General features: G+C 41.4%; 1 pseudogene; it reads right to left on the bottom strand.

Annotated features, from left to right (window-relative positions):
- Positions 1-1,907: 1,907 nt before the first annotated feature.
- LOC113024507 (axin-1-like) lies at positions 1,908-18,307 on the bottom strand (annotated as a pseudogene).
- Positions 18,308-20,218: the final 1,911 nt, after the last annotated feature.

Genomic DNA, 20,218 nt, shown 5'->3' with positions numbered 1-20,218 from the left:
TTTTTTTTTTCAAACCTGACATAATCTAATTAAGTTTGTCCAGCAATTCTCCTTTTCCTTTTTAGGTCATGGGGACCTAACTCCATCTGCTGCTGAAGACAGTGCGTCACATGTGACACCTGTGGACATGAAAGCGAAGTGGATGGTACATGACATTTGGTAAGATGCTGAGTACATTAACTATATGCAACAGAAAGTTATATACATTTACACCCACACCCCCTGATGGAACAAGTATTGATATTGGAGACATGTATGATTATTGAAATCATGCTAAATTACATTTTCTTAGATAGTGTTTCAATTAGTTAAGCTAAATAAGTGCCTGTAGACATTGCCAAGCGAAGGATCAATATTTGCTTCTAGGAGGACATTTTATATATCATACACTAGTGAACAAAGCTATAACTGATATAAAGACATTCAATTCTTGGCTTAAAATAAATCAGGCCCGACTTTATTAATTAGAGCTGTTTAACCTGCCAAGACCCGAACTCTTCCACAGCATGCATTTTTAATTTTTCTTTGATATTTGGGCATATTGGGTGGGGCCCAGTGAATGTAAAAACAAAGAATTACCAGCTTTATTTTTTTTACCCAATTTTTGTTTCTAAGAAAAATAAGAGCCACAAATGAGGGTATTCGTTTAAAATTTCGATAGAACGGTCGCAGTATAATGTCCTTCTAAGTGGATATCAGGCCCTTGTAGAGCAAAATTTAGTATTTGGGTCTAAATAACCAAAAATGTGATGTCCACATATGTGGACGCCAGGTCCGAGGAGGTTAACTTCTCATTAACACAAATACAGTGTCTAATTAGCCAATCACATGGCAGAAACTTAGTGCATGCAGACATGTCAAGATAACCTGCGGAAGTTCAAACTGAGCATCAGAACAAGGAAGAAAGGTGATTTAATGATCTGAAAAAGAAGAAAATATCCAGAAGAAAAGCATCTCTGAATGTGGAACACAGCGAACCTTGAAGCAGATGGGTTAAAGCAGCAGAAGACCACACTGGCCCTGTCAGCTGAGGCTTACAATTTGCCCATTCCCACCCAAAGTGGGGCGTTTGAAATACCAAAGGAGTTTGAAAAATGTTGTCTAGTCTGATGAGTCTCAGTTTCAGCTGCAATATTTGGGTAGTGATGTCAGAATTTGGTATAAACAACATGACAGCACAGATCCAAACTTCCTTGTACCAGTAAGGCAGGCTGCTAGTGGTGGAGTAATAGTGTGGGGAAATGCCACAGCTTACCTGAGTATTGTTGATGACCATGTTAATCCCTTTATGGATAGCGCACCATGTCGCAAAGCTCAAATCATCTCAAACTGGTTTCATGAACATGACAGTGAGTTCACTGTACTCAAATGATATCCACAGTCACCAGATGTCAGCCCAACCTCTGGGACATCACATCACGAATGTGCAGCAACTGTGTGATGCTATCATGTAAATATGGACCAAAATCTCTGAGCAATGCTTCCAGAAACTTGTTGAATCTGTGCCATGAAGTATTAAGACAGTTAAAAGGGGTCCACACTAATAGTAGTAAGGTATACCTATTGCAGAAGCTAGCGAGTGTACGTACATGCAGCCCTTATACAGAGTCTATACACACACACACACACACACACGCGCGCGCACACACACACGTGTAAATATGCTGTATGTATACTCAAAATACTGATTTCATTTCACAATAAATTTATCTAATGAAGTGGCTCATGAGTGTATGTGTGATTGTTAAAGGCTGCCTGAATATTTTAGTGTTTTTCATCACCAGCTACAGCTATCACATAAATGCAGAAGCCAAACAAACTCCAAACTGCAGTGGTGTACAAGTGCAATGCATCTGAAAGTTAAGACTTTTAGTTTAAAGCAAAAAGAGAAAGCCATATAAAATACATTTAACCTCAAAAATAAAGTTGATGAATTTATTCAACATCTTTATTATGAAGTACCCTTTTAAAAGAAATGTACAAGTGGAACCAGCACAGTGACATCTTGGCGTTGGAAAAAAACAAAACAGAAAACACCATGGACATGTGGTGCAGGTCTGAAGACACGTATGAAATGATAATGTACATATTTACAGCAGAGGGTTGATCAGAACAGAAGAAATAGAAATAGCATGACTGCAGCTAAAAAATACAAATGGGACTGAGTGATGATTAAAACTAATAATAAAAAGCATGGATTGGTTTCAATAAACACATTTTTGAAAGGTTAAAGGCACTGTGTTTCACACAAATCAACAACGCAACAGATGCAGTTATTTGTTCTTGTCCATCAAATCATAAATCACAAGAAACAACTCAATGTAGTCATTCAACTGTCCCTGGGTGCTCTTTCTAATAAAACAGATGCAAAATATATCAGAGGGCCAAAAGCAGTTTGCACATAAACATTAAACCAAAATAGACAGTTCAATTCATCTGGAAACATTCCTTAAAGAACATGCTCGCTGATTATTAAAATTACATTTTTTTTCTTATAAACAAATACATTTCTAAATTTTTTATTTCATACTGAAGGCATAATGGGTTGGAGTAAGGACAAACACATTTTCTGATCCTATGCTCCTCTTGCTGGGGCAAACCCAGGATGATTTCTATTTGACATTAATGCAACACATTCAATTAACAATCAGCATCGAGGACACAAAACAATCAGGTGAACAGATCAATAGTGAACCTGTCCTCAAGTAGCTGACATGATCGATCCTTCGAGGATATGGTGGACAAAAGTAAAAAAAACAAAAACAAACTTTAAAAAAAAAAAAAAAAATTCATAAAGTTACATTCGGCTTACGTAGCTGGTGTGCCCTCAGTGCAACGTTTGCACTGCGCTTTATATTCTGACCTCAAGGCTTTACCGCGTTATGGTACAAACACAAGCAGGTTAAAAGACTAGCTTGACATGTTGAAAAATTCACTCTGCTGTTTTCATAACAAAAAAGTGACCAAATGTGTAACACTCCTCGTGTCTATACAGTAAACATGAAGCTATAGGCAATTAGCTGAGCTTAGAATAGAAGACATCTCGCCTGGCTCTGTCTACATTTCGCAGTCTGCCTCCCAGCACATTTCAGCGTTTCCTAATCAGCATGCATCTATAACCTGAGCTGAAGGCCTTACAATCATTACGATCTTACAATCTTACTCCGACCTCAAATCTGTTTTTCCCCACCCGCAAAAGCGAGTAGTTATTAGACAGCTCATCAGGCTCTAGGCAATCGTGATAGGTCCTCTGAATCATCAATTTATATGTAATAATCTAGCAATCCACAGATCAACCAAATATCAATACTGGCATATTTTGAATCATCTACCGTGTCACCAATTTTGTGCTGAGCTAGTGTGATATAAATCTGAAAAACCTTTAAACAGTTTAGAATGACAAAAACAAAATAAATAAATAAACAAAAACTAACAATCAGCTATCAAGCAAACTATTTTAAACATCACCACTGGTGCCACCCTTCTTATAAACCAATGAACAACAAATAACTGATAATTAAATTAAATTAACTTAACTTAACTTGTAGTTGAAACTCACGTAGTTTAACTCACGTAAGAGCCAGGGTAGGTCCAATCTTTTTAGTAAACTATAAACTAACAACTGCTGGCTTTAGCTTTGCATTTACCGCTTAGATATATGAGCTGTATTAACTTATCACAGTATTCCTGGTGAAAATTTCTAATGTCAAACTATTAATTTAATTTGGAGAAAGGAAAACAAACAAAACAAACAACCCTGCAGTTTTTAAACTCAGTGTTCCTCTACAAAGTTTAAAGATGTAGGAGGAAATACTACATTCCCTCACAGTTATGTCAAATAACACACATTAGATAGCAGTGGACTGCACATACATGTGTATGTAGGCGAAGGGGGCTCACACTACACTCTTTGGCTGAGTTCCGGTGTACACGACGGACACTTAACGCTTCAGAATAAGCACTGTAGATAGTAATGGCACTGGCCAGGCAGGCAGGCAGGCAGGCAGGCAGGCACCTAGACTGAGCTTGGAGTTCTGTGCGCAGGCTTGTGATATAGCAGAAGACTTCTAAAGTTACACAAGGGGCCAGTGTGACCGTTTAAAAAAAAAAAAAAAAGATATATTGTGGTCTTTTTTGAGGGTAATAAAAAAAATCCTATATTTAAAAATCCTCCCGCAGTAGAACACGACTGCACACTCAAAGGTAAACAGTACAGAGCTGAGGTGCAGTGATGTGGTATACTGGGAAGAAACAAACAAATCGGTTGCCCTGAAATGACTAATGAACTAGCTTCAAAACATACACAATAATACAACATTAAGTCTGAGATATGACGAAATTAAGCTGCAATAATAAGTAATAGTACCTGCCTTGTACATACACGATTCAAATAAAATGAAAACAAGTAGCTAGAATACTTGTCTTATTAAAAATACGGTAAACAAGTTATGCAGAGAACTGTTATCTGAACAAGGTGATGTGAGAGATCACTACGTGACTTCTTGGAATTGAGGGTGAGCAGGTTTCTCTGTTCTGAGGCTATGAAGTCAACGAGAGGCAGGCTAAATGTTCCACTCCCCAAAAATCTTCTGTCACCAGCTGATGAGGAACAGAGACAGCAAAAGGCAGCTAGACTCCCGAGAGGAACAAAACTGCTTCCTTTACCGTCCTGAGCACCGATTGAAGAGTTTCCGTGGTAATGTAGCAGCATCGTAATGGTCTGCGGAGGACGGGCTCCTCCAGAGCAGAAGTGGAAGACTACTTTAAACCTCTCTCCTTCAGCAGTCCCCTCACCCTTTTCCCATCCATTGCAGTAGAAGTGGAAGACTGGTCAGACATACCTGAACAGCTCTCCTTGATCGTCCACAGTGGAGACAGGACAGGTGAAATAATTTATGTTCTTCTACTACCCGCTGTATCATCTGACTGAGCTTTTTTGCTTTATGTGGGTTTGGATCCAGGCGTTGATGCTCCGTAAAATTAACCGCCTCCTTAACGCTTGAGCTTCGACTATGCAGCGCAATCTCCATTCGGTCGCACGTTACTCCTTCCGCCTTTCTACTTCCCGTTGTTCGTTTTCTGGCAGGTGAATTTCAATCCCACCTGAATGTTTTCTTCCTCTTTTTCATGCCATCTGATTTGTTTTCATGTTCCCAAAATTTCAGTCAACCTTCTCCACCTTCCCAACGATCTTCTCCTCGAAGATAGGCAAGATTGCGTCATCGTCACGAACCTCCTCGAACACCACACCACAGTCAAACTCGTCGCTCACTTTCTTGAAATAGAACCTAAACACAAGCACAAGTGTAAGAGCACATCTTTAACATTCCCACACACACTTATGGCTTTTTAAAACCTGTCTATGTATTTACCTGTAGTGGCCCTTTTTGGTAAGCAGCTCCTTGAACTGGCCCAAAGTCACTACACGGCCTTTAACAGATGTTCGATAGGGAATTGGTTCCCCACAAAAGTAGTAAGCCACTGTCATGTTCTCGCACATTTGACGCTTTCCAGACTTGTGCCTGAGACAGAAAAAATACACGTAAACACACAACATAAAGAATAAACATTAATAATAATAACAATAACCGAGTACACAGAATTTGGCCTGACACCTACCTAGGCTTGACCTGTTGTAGTGCAGCCCTCCTCCTCTCCTCCTCCAGCCTCCGTCTAGCCTCCTCCAGCTGGGTGAGGGGGTTGGGAGCTGGGTTGGGGGGCATAGCTGGGTCCTGGATGAAGGGATGAGAAGGCTGGACTTGGGTGGATGATGAGCCGGGGATAGCAGTGGACACTGAAGAAGGGTTACGTAGTTGAGCAGAGACCCAGGGGTGCACAGCTCCAGGCCGCTCCACTGAAGCTGGACGTGGCGATTCGCTGCTGGTTCCTGTCCTCCTTGAGCTACTGGTGCTCCCTCTGAAAAAACAAGAGAATTGCCTGCATTAAAATGGGCACAGGAACTAGAGTCTCACAATATGAGACTATGCTAAGCATAGTCTTATTGATCGCTATATCAAGAACCACTGAAATTCTGGTTCTTGATATAGCAAGTACGCGTTACTCAGGACAAACATTTAAAACCTGAAGAAGAATAACCCCCAACATAAGCAGAAATGATTTGTTCGATGTATCCACGTGCTCCCCTGTGAGATTCTCCCTCTCCGATGCTGCCTAAATATCACTTTACTCTCATTTATTAGTAGGCTCCAAATTCCATTCATTTGCAGTAAACGTTAAATATTTCTAAGATATGTATGTCTCTCTGATCCTGTTTGAGGGGAATGGGCATCTGCCACATGGTGTTGTACACAAAAACTCATTTTTTAGCATCACTGGGGAAGAGAATTAAACTCTCACAAATAAAGTTATACTTCACTTGCGTTGTTACTGACAACATGTGCAACAAGTTCCTTCCATGTTAGAGCAGAACACGGGCAATCTGTAACACATCTAATGCTGGAGGGCGGCCTTGCTGTTAATCTTGTTGGCACAGGTCTGTTATATATGCCAGCTGACTAGTGCCCGCACACACAGTTATGTGGTCATGGGTTAATAATAAAGAGTAATCATTAGCCAGGTTATTGCTTAGCTGTGGGCACAATCGCAGATTCCATTTGCCGTTATCAAAGTGTCATCTATAAGGTCACAGAGACATTCACTTTGCTAGGAGCAGAGTCTGCTTTTACTTTGATCCTCTGCTTTAAATGGCGACCAACAACACAAAGTGTTCTTCTTTTTTGCCAAGTAAAATATCAATGCCAAACCACTGCCAAATAAAAAAAAAAATTCAATACACTATATCTGATGAGAAAGAAAACACATCACCTGTATTCCTAATTTAATTTTTATTTCATTATTTGATCTTAAGAATTTTAAAAATTTCAACAACTATAAATTACTGTCAGCTTTAAATATAAAACGACTCACCCATGGGAACTCTTTCTCTGTCTGTCTCCATCCATCATCCATTGCAGGATCTTCTGGTTTCTCTCCAAATCCTCCATTGGTACCTGTGCCTCCAGGCCACGCCCACTCTCGTCACCTTTCCCCGATGCCTCTGATGTCTTCTTACAACCTCGCCGTGATAGTGTGCTGCCTTTACTACTGCAGAACAAACAGGTAACAAAAGAAAAAAAAAAAAACAGTTGGAGTCATCCAATTACTTAACAATAAGATACTTTACTGCCACTAGGGCACTACCAGGATACGGACTTGTCATTAATAATAGTATAATACATTAAAGAAATACAAATGTATGCAAAGTTCTGGAGCCTATCCCAGGGTGCACCTGTCACAGGACAAACACACAGAGACAACCATTGGCACTCACTTTCACACCTATGGGCAATTGAGGTTCATCAATTAACCTAATCCCACTAACTGCAAGTCTTTGGGTTGTGGGAGAGAACCCATGCAAACATGGGGAGAACATGCAAGCTCCACACAGAAAGATCCCGGCCTGATGACGGAATTGAACTCAGGACCTTCTTGCTGTGAGCCAATCGTGCTCAGTGGGAATATGGCTGTATGGTAAAAACTGTTCAGGAATTGTCTAGTTTTGAATTTTTCATGAATCTGTATCTCTTAGCAGACGGTAAAAGTTCAAAAACATTTTAGGCAGGATGGAAAGGGTTTTTGAGTTGTATGCAAGCAGCAAAGAGATGAAGATGTCACTCAAAGCTGGTAGGTGGAAGTTAGTGACGCCTCTGCAAAGCTGTTCCCCTTCCATACAACTTCCTATAGACCAAGTGCACACGCTTACCTATAACCCATCCCCTCGTGTGTGCTGGCTCCAGCTCCGTCAGCATAGTTTCGACTTCTCCCGGCATACTGATTGGCTGACTCTCCATTCCACAGGAAGTTGGGCTGAGACCTACTACCCGTTTCCTCTGGCCCATCCCTTCCTCTGTGGTGGTACAACGGCTTGTGGTGATGCATACCTGAGATGGAAATCAGTAAAGTAAATGGAAACTCACAGCACTGACATCTGTGCTATTTCACCTGAAGAGTCAGTTATGGCTTGCCATTAAAAAAAATTTGTAACAGGATGCACTAGTTAGTCCAAGCATATTATAGTTCCTTCCTGTGTTGTAAAGGCACATTAAAAATCTCAAGACTCCATCTTCACATTAACTCAATATAATGAGCACGAGTTAAGCCTACTCTGTTATACCAACATCAATATTAAACAGAGCAACAACAGCACATTATTCCACAGCAACACAAACACTTGAGCAGAATAACAACTATTTCTTGCTACTTGAGGTTACATTTGCCAAAAACTACAGTGTACAGTAGGTGTGGGGAATACGGTCTCCAAAAAACCAAACCAAAACAAAACACTCTTAAAAAGACAGGGACACAGGATATGAACCAGGTATAATGTTGAAGTATCAGCATTAACTTCTAATGCACAGTTCCGCAAATAAATAAAATTATTTTTAATGTTTGTAGAAATAATTTACCCAAAGTTGTGTAATGTAAGAAAAAGTCTGCACTTTTTCTAAATGTGTTTGTAGAACTGGAGAGGACATGTAACTGTGTCCGTTGGAGAGTTGCTTTAGCGACATGTGGTATTGGGGGCAGAGCTTAACACAGAGAGTAACCTGGGCCCACATTTAGATCGTGGAAATCGTGCTCGACCATTTCTCCCTCCCCTTCACAGCCTCTTACCTTTGACTCCAGCAGCAGGCAGACTGTGACCTGCACCTCTGTGTGCAGGGTAGTGAGGCGGCCCGATTCCCCCGTCAGGTGAACGCGATGATTTGGGAGGAGTGTGCCGACCCCCTCCTGCTAAGGTGCTGTTGTTTGCCCCTGGCGACTGGCAGCCTGGCGTCCTCATCACCCGCTGTACATGCTCATCCAAAATAGATTCTGGGTCGTCGTCATGGGGATCATCTATGGGGACCAGGCCTCCGTAAGTGGCGACTGTTGCCGTGTTAGCAGTTGTCTCGGAATAACGGGCACCATAAAGAGGTGGAAACGATGAGGGGACGGGTAGAGACATGCTATGAGAAGACATTGAGGTTGTCATGGAGACGTCAGCATCATCCCCCTCTTCTTCCTGTTAAGAACAGAAAATACATTTAGTTTTTCAATTTTAAAACTGGGTTGTACATCAATACAGAAGACAATGATTAAGGTGATGGAGGCTAATAAATGTGTTTCTTTTTTTGCCTAGCCTTTCTGCCTGTGTATTACAAGCCGGATGGCTTCGTGGCAGTAACCTGACACCCAAGGGAAAAAAAGTAAATTAAAAAAGAAAAAGAAAAAAAGAATTGGGCAAACTTTATCTAAAAATGCTGTTGTGCCAGTTCACCTGATATCAACTCACTTAGAATCACCAATAATTAAACTATCGATATATAATCCCAGAGTGATTATCTCTTCTCTTGATGGCATAGTCTCTCTTCTTACCAGCAGCAATGAGTCTATACAGAAGCTATCACTGTTAAAGTGGAATGCTAGAGCCAGATTAACTGAGTGTAATATTAAATTCCCACCGTGGCTGGTCACAAGAAACTGAAATGGCAAGTTTTTCTGGCAAGAATCTTGTTTGTCACTTGTTATAACAATGTGTTGCTGCTTAATAGGGCTGCACGATTTTGCATAAAATGAGAATCACAATTCGCTCACGATTTTCTTTTCTAATATAAATATTTATTGCACTTATTAACTGCACATCCACTTCGTAACAGTTGAGACTAAACATAAAAACAATTACGTCTCCACCGTTGCTCGACACTGCGTGTATACAGCAGGTAGTGCAACATTTGAAAAATAGTTGCGGGACGGCACCGTGTAGCGTTTGTCTAGGGTGTTGATCATTTTCCTAAATCCCTCGTTTTGCACAGTGTTGATGGGAGCCATATCTTTGGTCAGGTGATAAGTGATAGCCTCCGTAATTTCTTTGTGCCTGCGGGAGTTCGACAGGTATAGGGAGGCGCTGTATAAGGTTCCTGTTATTGATGTTTGGGTGGTTGACCGGGACGGATTTTCTCCTGTCACTTTCTTGGGCTTTACAGCTTCGTCATCTCTCACGTGCTCTCCGTTGTTTTTTCCCTGCCAGCTGACTTCTGTATCACGTGGTATAAGCCTCCGCCCTTGTCATTTGTTGAGCAGGAAGAGTGAGCGCTTGTTTTCATGCAGATTATGTCCCGGATCAAAATGCGGTACAATCGTCATCTTTTTTTTTAAAATCGTTGTCATTTGGAAATGAGATCACACATAAGTATGAATTGAGATCGCGATTTTCTAACGATTAATTGTGCAGCCCTACTGCTTCATACAACTCTACCCTACTGCAAGAGAGTAGAATCAATCGCTAAACTGTTCACAGGCATTTCTGCATATATGGCATAATGCATTGTCTAAATTTCTACTGTGTAAATCTCCTTGTAGATGAGAAGCTAGCTGTGAGTCTGGAATAGAAGTGACAGAGCTGCATAGGCAGGCTGACTAAAATGGAAACAACTCTTTCTTTCACTTACAAAGTTTTAATTTCGAAGAATTAAAATCACATTGCAGGGTGCATATATATGATCGTGTACTCACCAGCCGTACTCTCTTCAGCCTCTCTTCAAGTCTTTCCTGAGCCTCTCGCTCTCTGAGCACCGTCTCCAGCCTGCTGATAAGCTCCGCTGCAAACCTCTCAGGCTCTACGTGGATGTCCTTTGGCATTCGATACGTGCGCTGTGTATTGACACAAGTAGAAATTATTACATACTACACACGGGTGCATATGTCTGCTGCCATAATTTAAATGGCAAACTTATAAACTAATATGCATTTAACACATTCAAATGGGAAAACTTAACTTGTGCAAACAATCAATGTTAGCAATGTGTGACAGTTATGGTAATTCCTTCTCAACTACTTGCAGATAAATACTGCCTTAAGACCACCTCACATTATGAGCTAAATCTGCCTGCTGTGTATAGTAGTACCATTACATCTACTCCTCCTACTTCTTCAAACCCAGAATTTAGGAATATGTAACTATGTTTTATTCCAAAGTTTTAACTGGTATCAATCAGATGCCTCTCAGATGTCACTTCTGAGTGTCTGTACATCAAGTGCTTTTAGTTTTTAATGGGGCTGGTGATTTCAATCAGTGTCCAAGTTGATCCTGAACTTTTAAAAATCCAGTGCCAATAAGTTGCTGAACTTTAGCTGTACTCATTTTGACCAACAAGCTGGTAGTGCACCAGGACCTCAGCTTTGCATGGGATGCAGCACCTTTACTTCCAGTTTAAACTGTGGAATGTGCACACAAGTCACTTCACTGACACCAAAAAACACACAGCACCTCTGGCAGCGATTCAACACAGTAGCAGGCTACAAGCCCACCGATCAGACATGCTGTAATGACCTCGCACTGCCAGATAACCTCAATACACCAACAACAAAGGGCTCCCGTCATCACCTGCCAAACAGATCATGTTCTGAAGGAATGTGTAGAACAACTGAAAGATGTTTTCACAAGGACATTTTCAACATCTTCCTCAGACAAAAATAACATTCCCACTTGTCTAAACGGCACCACTATAATTTTGTACCCAAGAAATCTGACCCAGCTTGTTTGAATGACTACCACCCTCTAGCCCTCACCCCAAGAAATGTGAAATGCTTTGAAAGGCTTGTCTTGCAACATAATAAGTCACATCTCCCTTTTAACCCCTAGAATTTGCATGCAGAGAAAACCAGCCTACAAAAGATGCCATTATATCCACCCTGCACCACCTCAGTCTGACTCACCTGCAATACAGAAAGTCATACACATCCTACTGATTCAAGTCAACTTTTTACACTATCTTGCCACAGCAGCTTGTGGAGAAGCTGAACCTGCTCCGTGTGGGACCTGGTACCTAGAACTGGATCTTGGGCTTTCTTACACAGAGATGGCAGATGGCCAGAAAAGGAAGAAAACAACAAAATATGCTGAATACAAGATCGCTTTAAAGGGTGTGTATTCAGCCCATTATTGTTCAAGATGTGGATACATGACTGCTCTGCTAGTTTTAACACAACCACACCAAAAGGTTTGCTAAGGTAGGCCTCATTGCCAATCAAGATGAGTCAGCACACAGAGGAGTTGACAGCCTGACAACCTTAACCTCAACACAGGGAAAAACATCAACAATGAGATAATTGCTGACTTCTCGACAATCAGTTTCACCTTCCACTGATTGTTGGTTCTGTGGTAGAAACAAAAGCATGTAATTTCTGCCGATATGCCAAACTGATGACATCACTTCCAGTTACTACACCACCACAGCCTTAATCAAAAAAGGCCTAGCAGCACCCTCCGCCTCCTCCACATGCTGCAACTCCCATCAGACATTTACAACCAGTGCAGTCTGGGCATTGCCAACGTCCCCACTCATCCTTCTCACAGCCTGTCGCAGCATTCGCTCAAGGACACCCACACCCACACACACACACACACACACACACACACACACACACACACACACACACACACACACACACAAGCTTTTCAACCCACATCGATCACAATGCTGAACCAGAACAACAAGAAGGGCCTTACTTAACATATTTATTTACTTGTGCATCACTTATTTATTATCGTCATGATATTTTGCACTGAGCAGGATGCCAAGCCCAAGTTGCTCTCCAATGCATCGATTCGTGTATGAATGATACACTGAAAGCACTTAAACATAAAAAAAAGTATGAAAAATACGAACAGGTGTGAATTTAGCAAAGATTACAAAGTTGTATTGTCACATAAAAGCCTAATAGTGTGCAGAAAAACTTTAAAACTGCATTCCAGTGTCAAATTCTGCACATATTTCACTGTGCATGCAGCAATACAAGAACTGATATTGCAGCGAATTGCTGTTTGTACTCACAGGTATATGAGGTAGGGGCACACGTCCGTTGGCTTTGGCACTTTCATGCATCTCTTTACGATGCTGTTTCCAATATCTGTATGGAGGAATACCATCTCTACACAAACACAGAGGGGAAAAAAAAGATGAACAAAAATCAATTACAGATCTGTAACATTTTTACAAAACTCAAAAGTGTAGTATTGTCCGAGGCGCAGCAGGCTGTCTGTGAGTACTTACACACTGCTGTCGGTCAGTGACATTGTGTCTGCATCGCTCGACATGCTCTGCTGCTCACTGTCATTGGCACTGGTTGCTGGAGCCCGCGCATAACCCATGTTTGCGTAGTATGGGTTTATCGGCTCTCTCCATGGCCTGAAGAAGAATTGAGACATCGTGATTCATGCGAAGGAGCCATGTTAAATTTTCAGGGGTTCTTACAAAACATTCGCACCAGTTTTTTTTTTTTTTTGCCTTAGTCATGTCTGATATGATGCTTGTGAATTGTGCTAAAAAAAAAATGTGTTAAAGGCTTCAAAATTGTGAATTCAAAAGTGTGAAGCGTCCCGATTAAATACACAAAATGGAAAAAAAGGCTCAGAAAGTTTGGCTGCACACTAAATTTGCTCTTCTCAAGAAAGACTTGTGTTCATGATTTCGCAATAAGACAAAATGCCACCTACTCTTGATATAAGTGGGTGTGCTGCAAAGATTCCCCGAAAAGAGCTATTTGCAATCTTGAAAGGGTTACAAAGAAGCTAACAGAAAAAAGTCTCAGCTTTGCCACATGAATATTTCCACTATAAGAATATCAACAGGTATTATATATTATTACTTATTATAATGAAAAATATTATAGATGTATTTTGGAAATGTTTGTAAATGACAAACTCTAATTACCAAAATATTACTCTTGCATAATACTAGGTCATCTACACCGCTATACACGAAACAAGAAACACCCACCGTTTCCCACGGGACATGATAGGGCATGTGATTATGTACACGCACATGCATGTATGCAAGTGAAAGGAGGGGCACTCAAGCATTTTAAAAATGAATAAACATAACATAACCCAACCCAAACAAACATAACCTGACATCTACTTAGTAAGAACATATACAGAAACAATCAACAGCCTCTCCACAAAGTTCCTCCTCAAACAGATCAATTCTGAGTCCACTCTCTTAGACTGCAGCTGGTCCCTGTTCTGTTCTGAAAGTCTCAGAGAGCTCAGCCCAGTAGCATCAGCTCTCCGCCTGCTGTGGGTTCTACTTAGAGCTGAATCTAGGGCTTGCATCAGATCTCCAGAGAACCAAATACAAACGTAACCAGCTGCAGTCCAAGTCTGTCCAACTGCAGGACATGGGAAACACTAGACGCAAAGGATCGAAGCTGACTGGTTAGCACAGAACATTCAGATCTAGACTATGTTGTTTTTTTTAAAAATTGACATCGCATGGAAGTTTCAATAAATGTTTAGATATTATTTATGTTATGACTGCAAAACAGCAGGCGTATACACACACACACACACACACACCTGTACTCCCTGCTGTCCTGCCTCCTCCTACTGGCTGAGGCTCTCTGTGGTGCCGTCTGCATCAGCAGGGTCTGAGTCAACCTGCAAGCTGGTGTGTCTCCACAGTCGTCCTCATCTTTCTCTTCCTCCACTTCCCTCACTCCTCCTCCTCCACACCTAAGACCACATTTATGTTATTAAAAAAAGTCAGATGAATTATATTACTTTTAAATATTTAGACAAATGAATTTCAGCTTCAAAACTTTGTTAGAGCTGTTCTGATCAGCTGAGACAGATTAGTGAAGTTTACAGTTAAATCCTATGCAATGCATCAGAATTGAAATGTGGTATAACACAAAGTCTCAGGTTCCTTTCTCTTCTCACCTCCACTCCTCATCCTCAGCGAGTGTAGGCAAATACCCAGAAACAGGCTTGGCTGGTCCTGATGAAGGGCTCTGATCACTGGGGTTTGGCTTTGGGCTTTCTCCCCCTGTCCGTGTGTACTCCAGGTACAGATCTGACTTAAGGAACAAAGGGTAGGTGTTCTCCTCGATTATGGTCTGGATCTCTGTCTGAGCCTGGAACACACAAAGACCAAGTTGGTACAATAAAAATGAAGACATTATTTCTCACCTCTCACTAAGTTCACTGTGACACAGTGCTCCCAGACTGAAAGGCTTTGCCCTTTCAAACTATATATTTCATGCCAAATGAATACTCATTACAGACCAACACAATTACACAGGATATACCAGCATTTATGTCAGAGACTACACAGCTAGGCTAACACCTATTCCAGACTGAAAAAGCAATGTGTGTCAAACCACATGCAAGCAATAAACCTGAAAGGGTCAAAGTGCATCCCTCGATGTGGCTTCGCACAAGTCAAGTTGGTTTGAATTCTAGTTGAACAGTACACAGCTTTGGATTTTATTACTTTGATGACTTGCGGAGAAACAGCAACGGAAATAAAATCAAACGCAAGTCTGTGGAACAGCTATAAAGAAAGCTAATTGAAACAAGCTTCATTTGGTCCATCACAGTAATACCCATGCATTCTTACTCAACATAACATTATTAAGTATACTCTATGAGACTCAAGTCTTTAAGACTGGTGATAGAAGTCTCATAGAGTATACATGTGGTCTCAACATTAAGAAGATAAAAATGAGCAGTCATCTACGCAAAACTGAAAGTGTTCAGGGTTAAAGAGGGCAGAGAGGAGCAGATGATCCTTTGGTGTGGTTTGCTCATTAAGGCAGAAACAAAGCACAAGGAAACACAAATCTGTAGTTTAACAAAACAGCGACAAGTGTGTGACTTCTCTTGCTCTTTTACTTTTCCTGTCAGGATGAATGCCCCCTGTCAACCACAGGAACACTGTCAGAAGATCAGAAACTGATTGAGGTACTCAGGAAGTATAGCTGCACTTACACCGTGGGAACCTGGGTAAGCTTATAGTTTGAGTCACTGTTCCCTCCCCCTAAATAAAACCCTAAAGTCAATAAAGCAGAACTGAACGGCCCTGACAAATCTAACACGTTTCAAGACAGCAAAAGCTCCTTGTTCTGAGATTGTTTTAAATATTCAATGGAAATGAATACATGCAAGAACAAACTCTGTGAATTATAAATATGCTACTTTCCATGTTTTTAAATAAAGATACTCACTACAAAATCTGATCTGTATAAGGGCTGGTTAAATAGATATGGCTTTAAGTTCCTTAAATCTGGGAGTAAATATTGACACTAAAATTATAACGACTTGACAGGAATAGACCTAGTGCAGTGAGAAGAGCGAAAAACATAAGTTCCCAGCACCAGTCAACTGAAAGCACAGCCATATGAAAGCCATTGTCTGATTTTTTTTTTTCATCATGAACCATCTTGCCAACATCCACAATTCAGTTTCAGTTTCCTAACCTGTCGGCTTGCAACACTGCTTAGCATTGGCACCTTAATGGCTACAGTTTCCATTCCTTAGCCAAATCTGGCCATTTAAACAAACAAAATAATAGCTGTCAGGAATGAATAACAGTATCTACTAGACTGTTCTCTTCAACCTGACTGGCATTCTGTTAAACATTACAATATAAAATTCTAATAACCTGTTCAAAAATGGCTGCATCGGGATGCGGCTTTCCCACGCAGTCTCTGATGAAGCTCTTGGTGGCAGCTTTGATCTGCCTGGAGACGATCCCATTCCCATCTACAATATACTTTCTGTAGATAGCCTTGGCCAGCTTTGCCCTCTTGTCCTGGCTGGTCTTCCTGAACCCAGAGCAGGCAAACCAGAAGTCGAGAAGGTCTGCACACCCTTCCTGGCACAGGAAGGTTCTGAACAGCTGGGTGCCTTCCCTGTCGTCCAGGAGGGAGTGAAGTGACTCGGCCCACTTCAGGTAAGGAGGGGTTGGTGAAGCAGAGCCCTCAGGTTCATAGCCCAAGTCCAAGTCAGGGCGACGTGGGGTCGCAGACGAGGAGGAGGGTGTATAACTTGACGGGTCCCCCATTTTAGACGACAGGGGATAGCCTGCGGTTTGGGAAAGGGTGTTTGGACGGGTGCTGACTGACTGGACTGGGGTGTCCACGTCTGAGCCCTCCTCACCAGGAACCGGGGGCCGCGGTGCATCCTCTGTAAAGTGGGTAGGGGCACTCATGGAGGCCACAACCCCACCCCCGCCCCTGTACCCGATCCCATGCAATTCTCTGACAACGCTCATGTCTCTGATTGCACAAGGCAGAGGTCAGATATTCCCCTTTAGCAATGACTTGGCTGGCAAACAATTCACCCTGCAATGGAAACAAGAAAAGCAGTTAGATGTAGCAGTGGAAGGTGATGACTCAAATACAAATATTATTGCTAAGGTGAGAATGATGACTTGAGTCACACCTCATCACTGAACTGTGTCACCCCACTAATACACACACAGTATGTATATATTTAGAGTGCGAGAGATCACTGAGTAATAACGTTAGATGATGAGCAGACACACGAAGTATGATACTAACAGTATGAGACTCATGAGAATATAGTCATAGAAACTGAAAATACAGCTAGTTTGTTAACTTGGCATCTAAACCTACTAGCAAATACACCTTAGTTTAAATAATCTCGTATTTCTCCAACTCAATCTCCAGTTTAACGATGACGAACTCAACATGCTTTACTTGAGTATCCAAGCTTAAGTTCACCAACAAGTTTATTTCGCCTGTGTAGCAGCTAGCTTTAGCGCTAACTCCTGTCAAATAACACGCTCGGTATTGCTGGACACTGTTTTGCAAATAACCAACTAATGCTAACAAGCTAAAATGGCTAGCTAGCCTTGTAGCAATGCCACCACCAATGCCAGGGCTTTGAAGTGAGAATCTCATTCATCTTGGCCTGCAAAGACTGTGGGGGATGGGCACCGAAACAAACTCCACACAACACGGGCCTCCGTGCAAAAAAAGGAAAAAAACTTCAGCACTAGAGGAAACTATAAACGTACTCGTAAAGAGCACATTTGTACAGAAGCAACGCAAACTTTTTTGTTGGTTAACCCCAACAAATCTAGTCGCATAAGATCAAACAAAACAAGAAAGCGAGGGCACGTTTCTGACTCTGCTGGCTGCAGCGCCAGCTAGCTTGATGTGTTAGCTAGTTTTGATTAGCTGGCTAGCTTAGCTAGGTCCGTTAACGTCTGTGTTTTCCACAAAAGTTTACGTCCTACCGTCTCTGAAAGCCCGTTCCCCGTAATCCGCTGCATTGGGGATACTGGCGCGAACAGTGTACTCCAAAACGCAGCATATGGATAGCTTTTGAGATTAAATATTAACGAAAATAACCCGTCGTCTTGCCCTTAACTCCCCATGGTGGCTGCTTTCAGAGCAATAATACAGAGCGAGTACGTGAGTGCACGCCGACTGTAAGCGGAGCGTAGTACGTTTCTAGAAATGCGCCGGATAGAAACGCCAAACACACGAAAAAATACCCGAGATTCTTTAATCTTATCCACGATAAATGCAGCGATACGTGAACGTTATTATAAGTGTCCAGCGTGCATAATTTCCAAATAGTTACAAGAATACAAGAAATGTAAAATTATTTACTATGCAAGGCAAAACTGACTGATGCAGCATTTTGATTCTGCAGCAATGTAGAGCTAATTCAAATTGTTTTATGGGATATTTACTGAAAATGTGTTTGTTTCAAAACCAAAGTATGACCGCCAAGTCAATGTAGTAAAGTACAACTAGACTCCAACAGCATTTATGGAAAAAGGAAAATGTGCAAACTGCACAAGGTTTAAATATCCAAGTAAATTTAACCTATTTTAGAAACGCACCTAAATCCTGCAATTTAGCAAAGAGAAATTAGGTTCTTCTTACTTCTGATATTTTAATGGCTTTGCACTTAGAAGGCAGGCCATATGGTAGTGTAGAATAGTGTAGTGTAACTACACTATTCAAAGGCTTACTTTGAATGTTGCCAGCAACCAGTTACAACTGGAGCTTTTCTGACAATGCTCAACCATTCTCTGATGCATTAGTGTATGTATGTTTTTTGAATTATGTATTATTACTATGAAATGTATGTTAGCGCAGGCCCTTAACTGCTATTATTACCATTTTATGAACCTACTTAGTTGCAGGTAACAGTGCAGACATATCATCAAGAAACATGCAAAAGTATCACAGGAAAAAAAATACATCTGGAACCATAAGTGTAGTATTATTACAGATTATATGATTATATTATTATTGCAATGGCGACTTTGTGTAGAATGATTGTATGTAGGTAGCTATAAAAATAGTGAAAATCTTTTTACTCTTCTGGAGTAAAAAGTTGATACTACTGCTTCTCAACACAATGAGAAAGACATGTTAAAAAAGTAAGCTTGAAGTATTTATTTATGTATTCATTAGTTTATTTGTTAATTTTCACCACTGTGGGTACATTAAATGAGTTATGAAGAAGAGTTTGTACTTCGTGTCGGTTCTATATGTCTCCGTTCTATGTCAAGGTAACCAAAAAAAGTGCACAACGGCGCCCCCATTGGCAAGAACGAGCAATTTCACAATATCTCTAAATGAATGGAAGTGTAATTCAAACGGTAGCCTTTTAATAGACTCCAATAAAAAAGTTATTCACGATAAGCCGACTGCACCGTACACTGTCACGCACATTTAAAAAAAAAAGTGGATGAAAAAGAAAAAACAAACAAATAAATAAATGAGCCAGAATCCCCAAACAGCACCAGGGCACCACAATAGATCAGGTAGGCTACGGCTCACTTTGCTCCAGGCAATCTGTGAGTCTAAAGGTGAGACAGTTTTTGAGCAACGCGCGATGACAAAACAAGGCGACTCACCTCTAATGCGTCTTTGCGTCTGAACAGGTGCTCAGTCCGAAGAGCCCATCTCTGCCGGCGCAGTGACTCACAGGACAGAGGGAGCACGCTGCTGCCGCCACCTGAGCATGTCACTCCTCTCCGCCGGGCTGTCAGTCATGCAGGAGCACCGAGCTCCCACCGGCTGCTGGAGGGACGGAGAGAGAGAGAGGGAGAGAAGGGTGTGTGGGGTGTGTGTGTGTGTGTGTGGGGGGGGGGGGGGGGGGGGGGGGGACTACAGTTATCAGGCTGAATCAATATTTCCAAAGGCTCGTGGGAAAAAAAGAACACCTGAACGTGGCCTTATTAAATGTTATTCCACAGATGTGTTGCAAATATCTGATATGAGCCATGTGTTACTGCATGATGTAAATTTGCCTTACACGTGGATTAAACTGTCACGTGTCTTAGTAAGTAACAAGACTAAAGAAATTACTGCACACACTGCCAAATTTTTTAATTTCTATAATCAG

The sequence above is a fragment of the Astatotilapia calliptera genome, chromosome 6, assembly GCF_900246225.1.
Source record: "Astatotilapia calliptera chromosome 6, fAstCal1.2, whole genome shotgun sequence".
Lineage (NCBI taxonomy): Eukaryota > Metazoa > Chordata > Actinopteri > Cichliformes > Cichlidae > Astatotilapia > Astatotilapia calliptera.
This window is presented reverse-complemented; position numbering and strand designations above follow the sequence as displayed.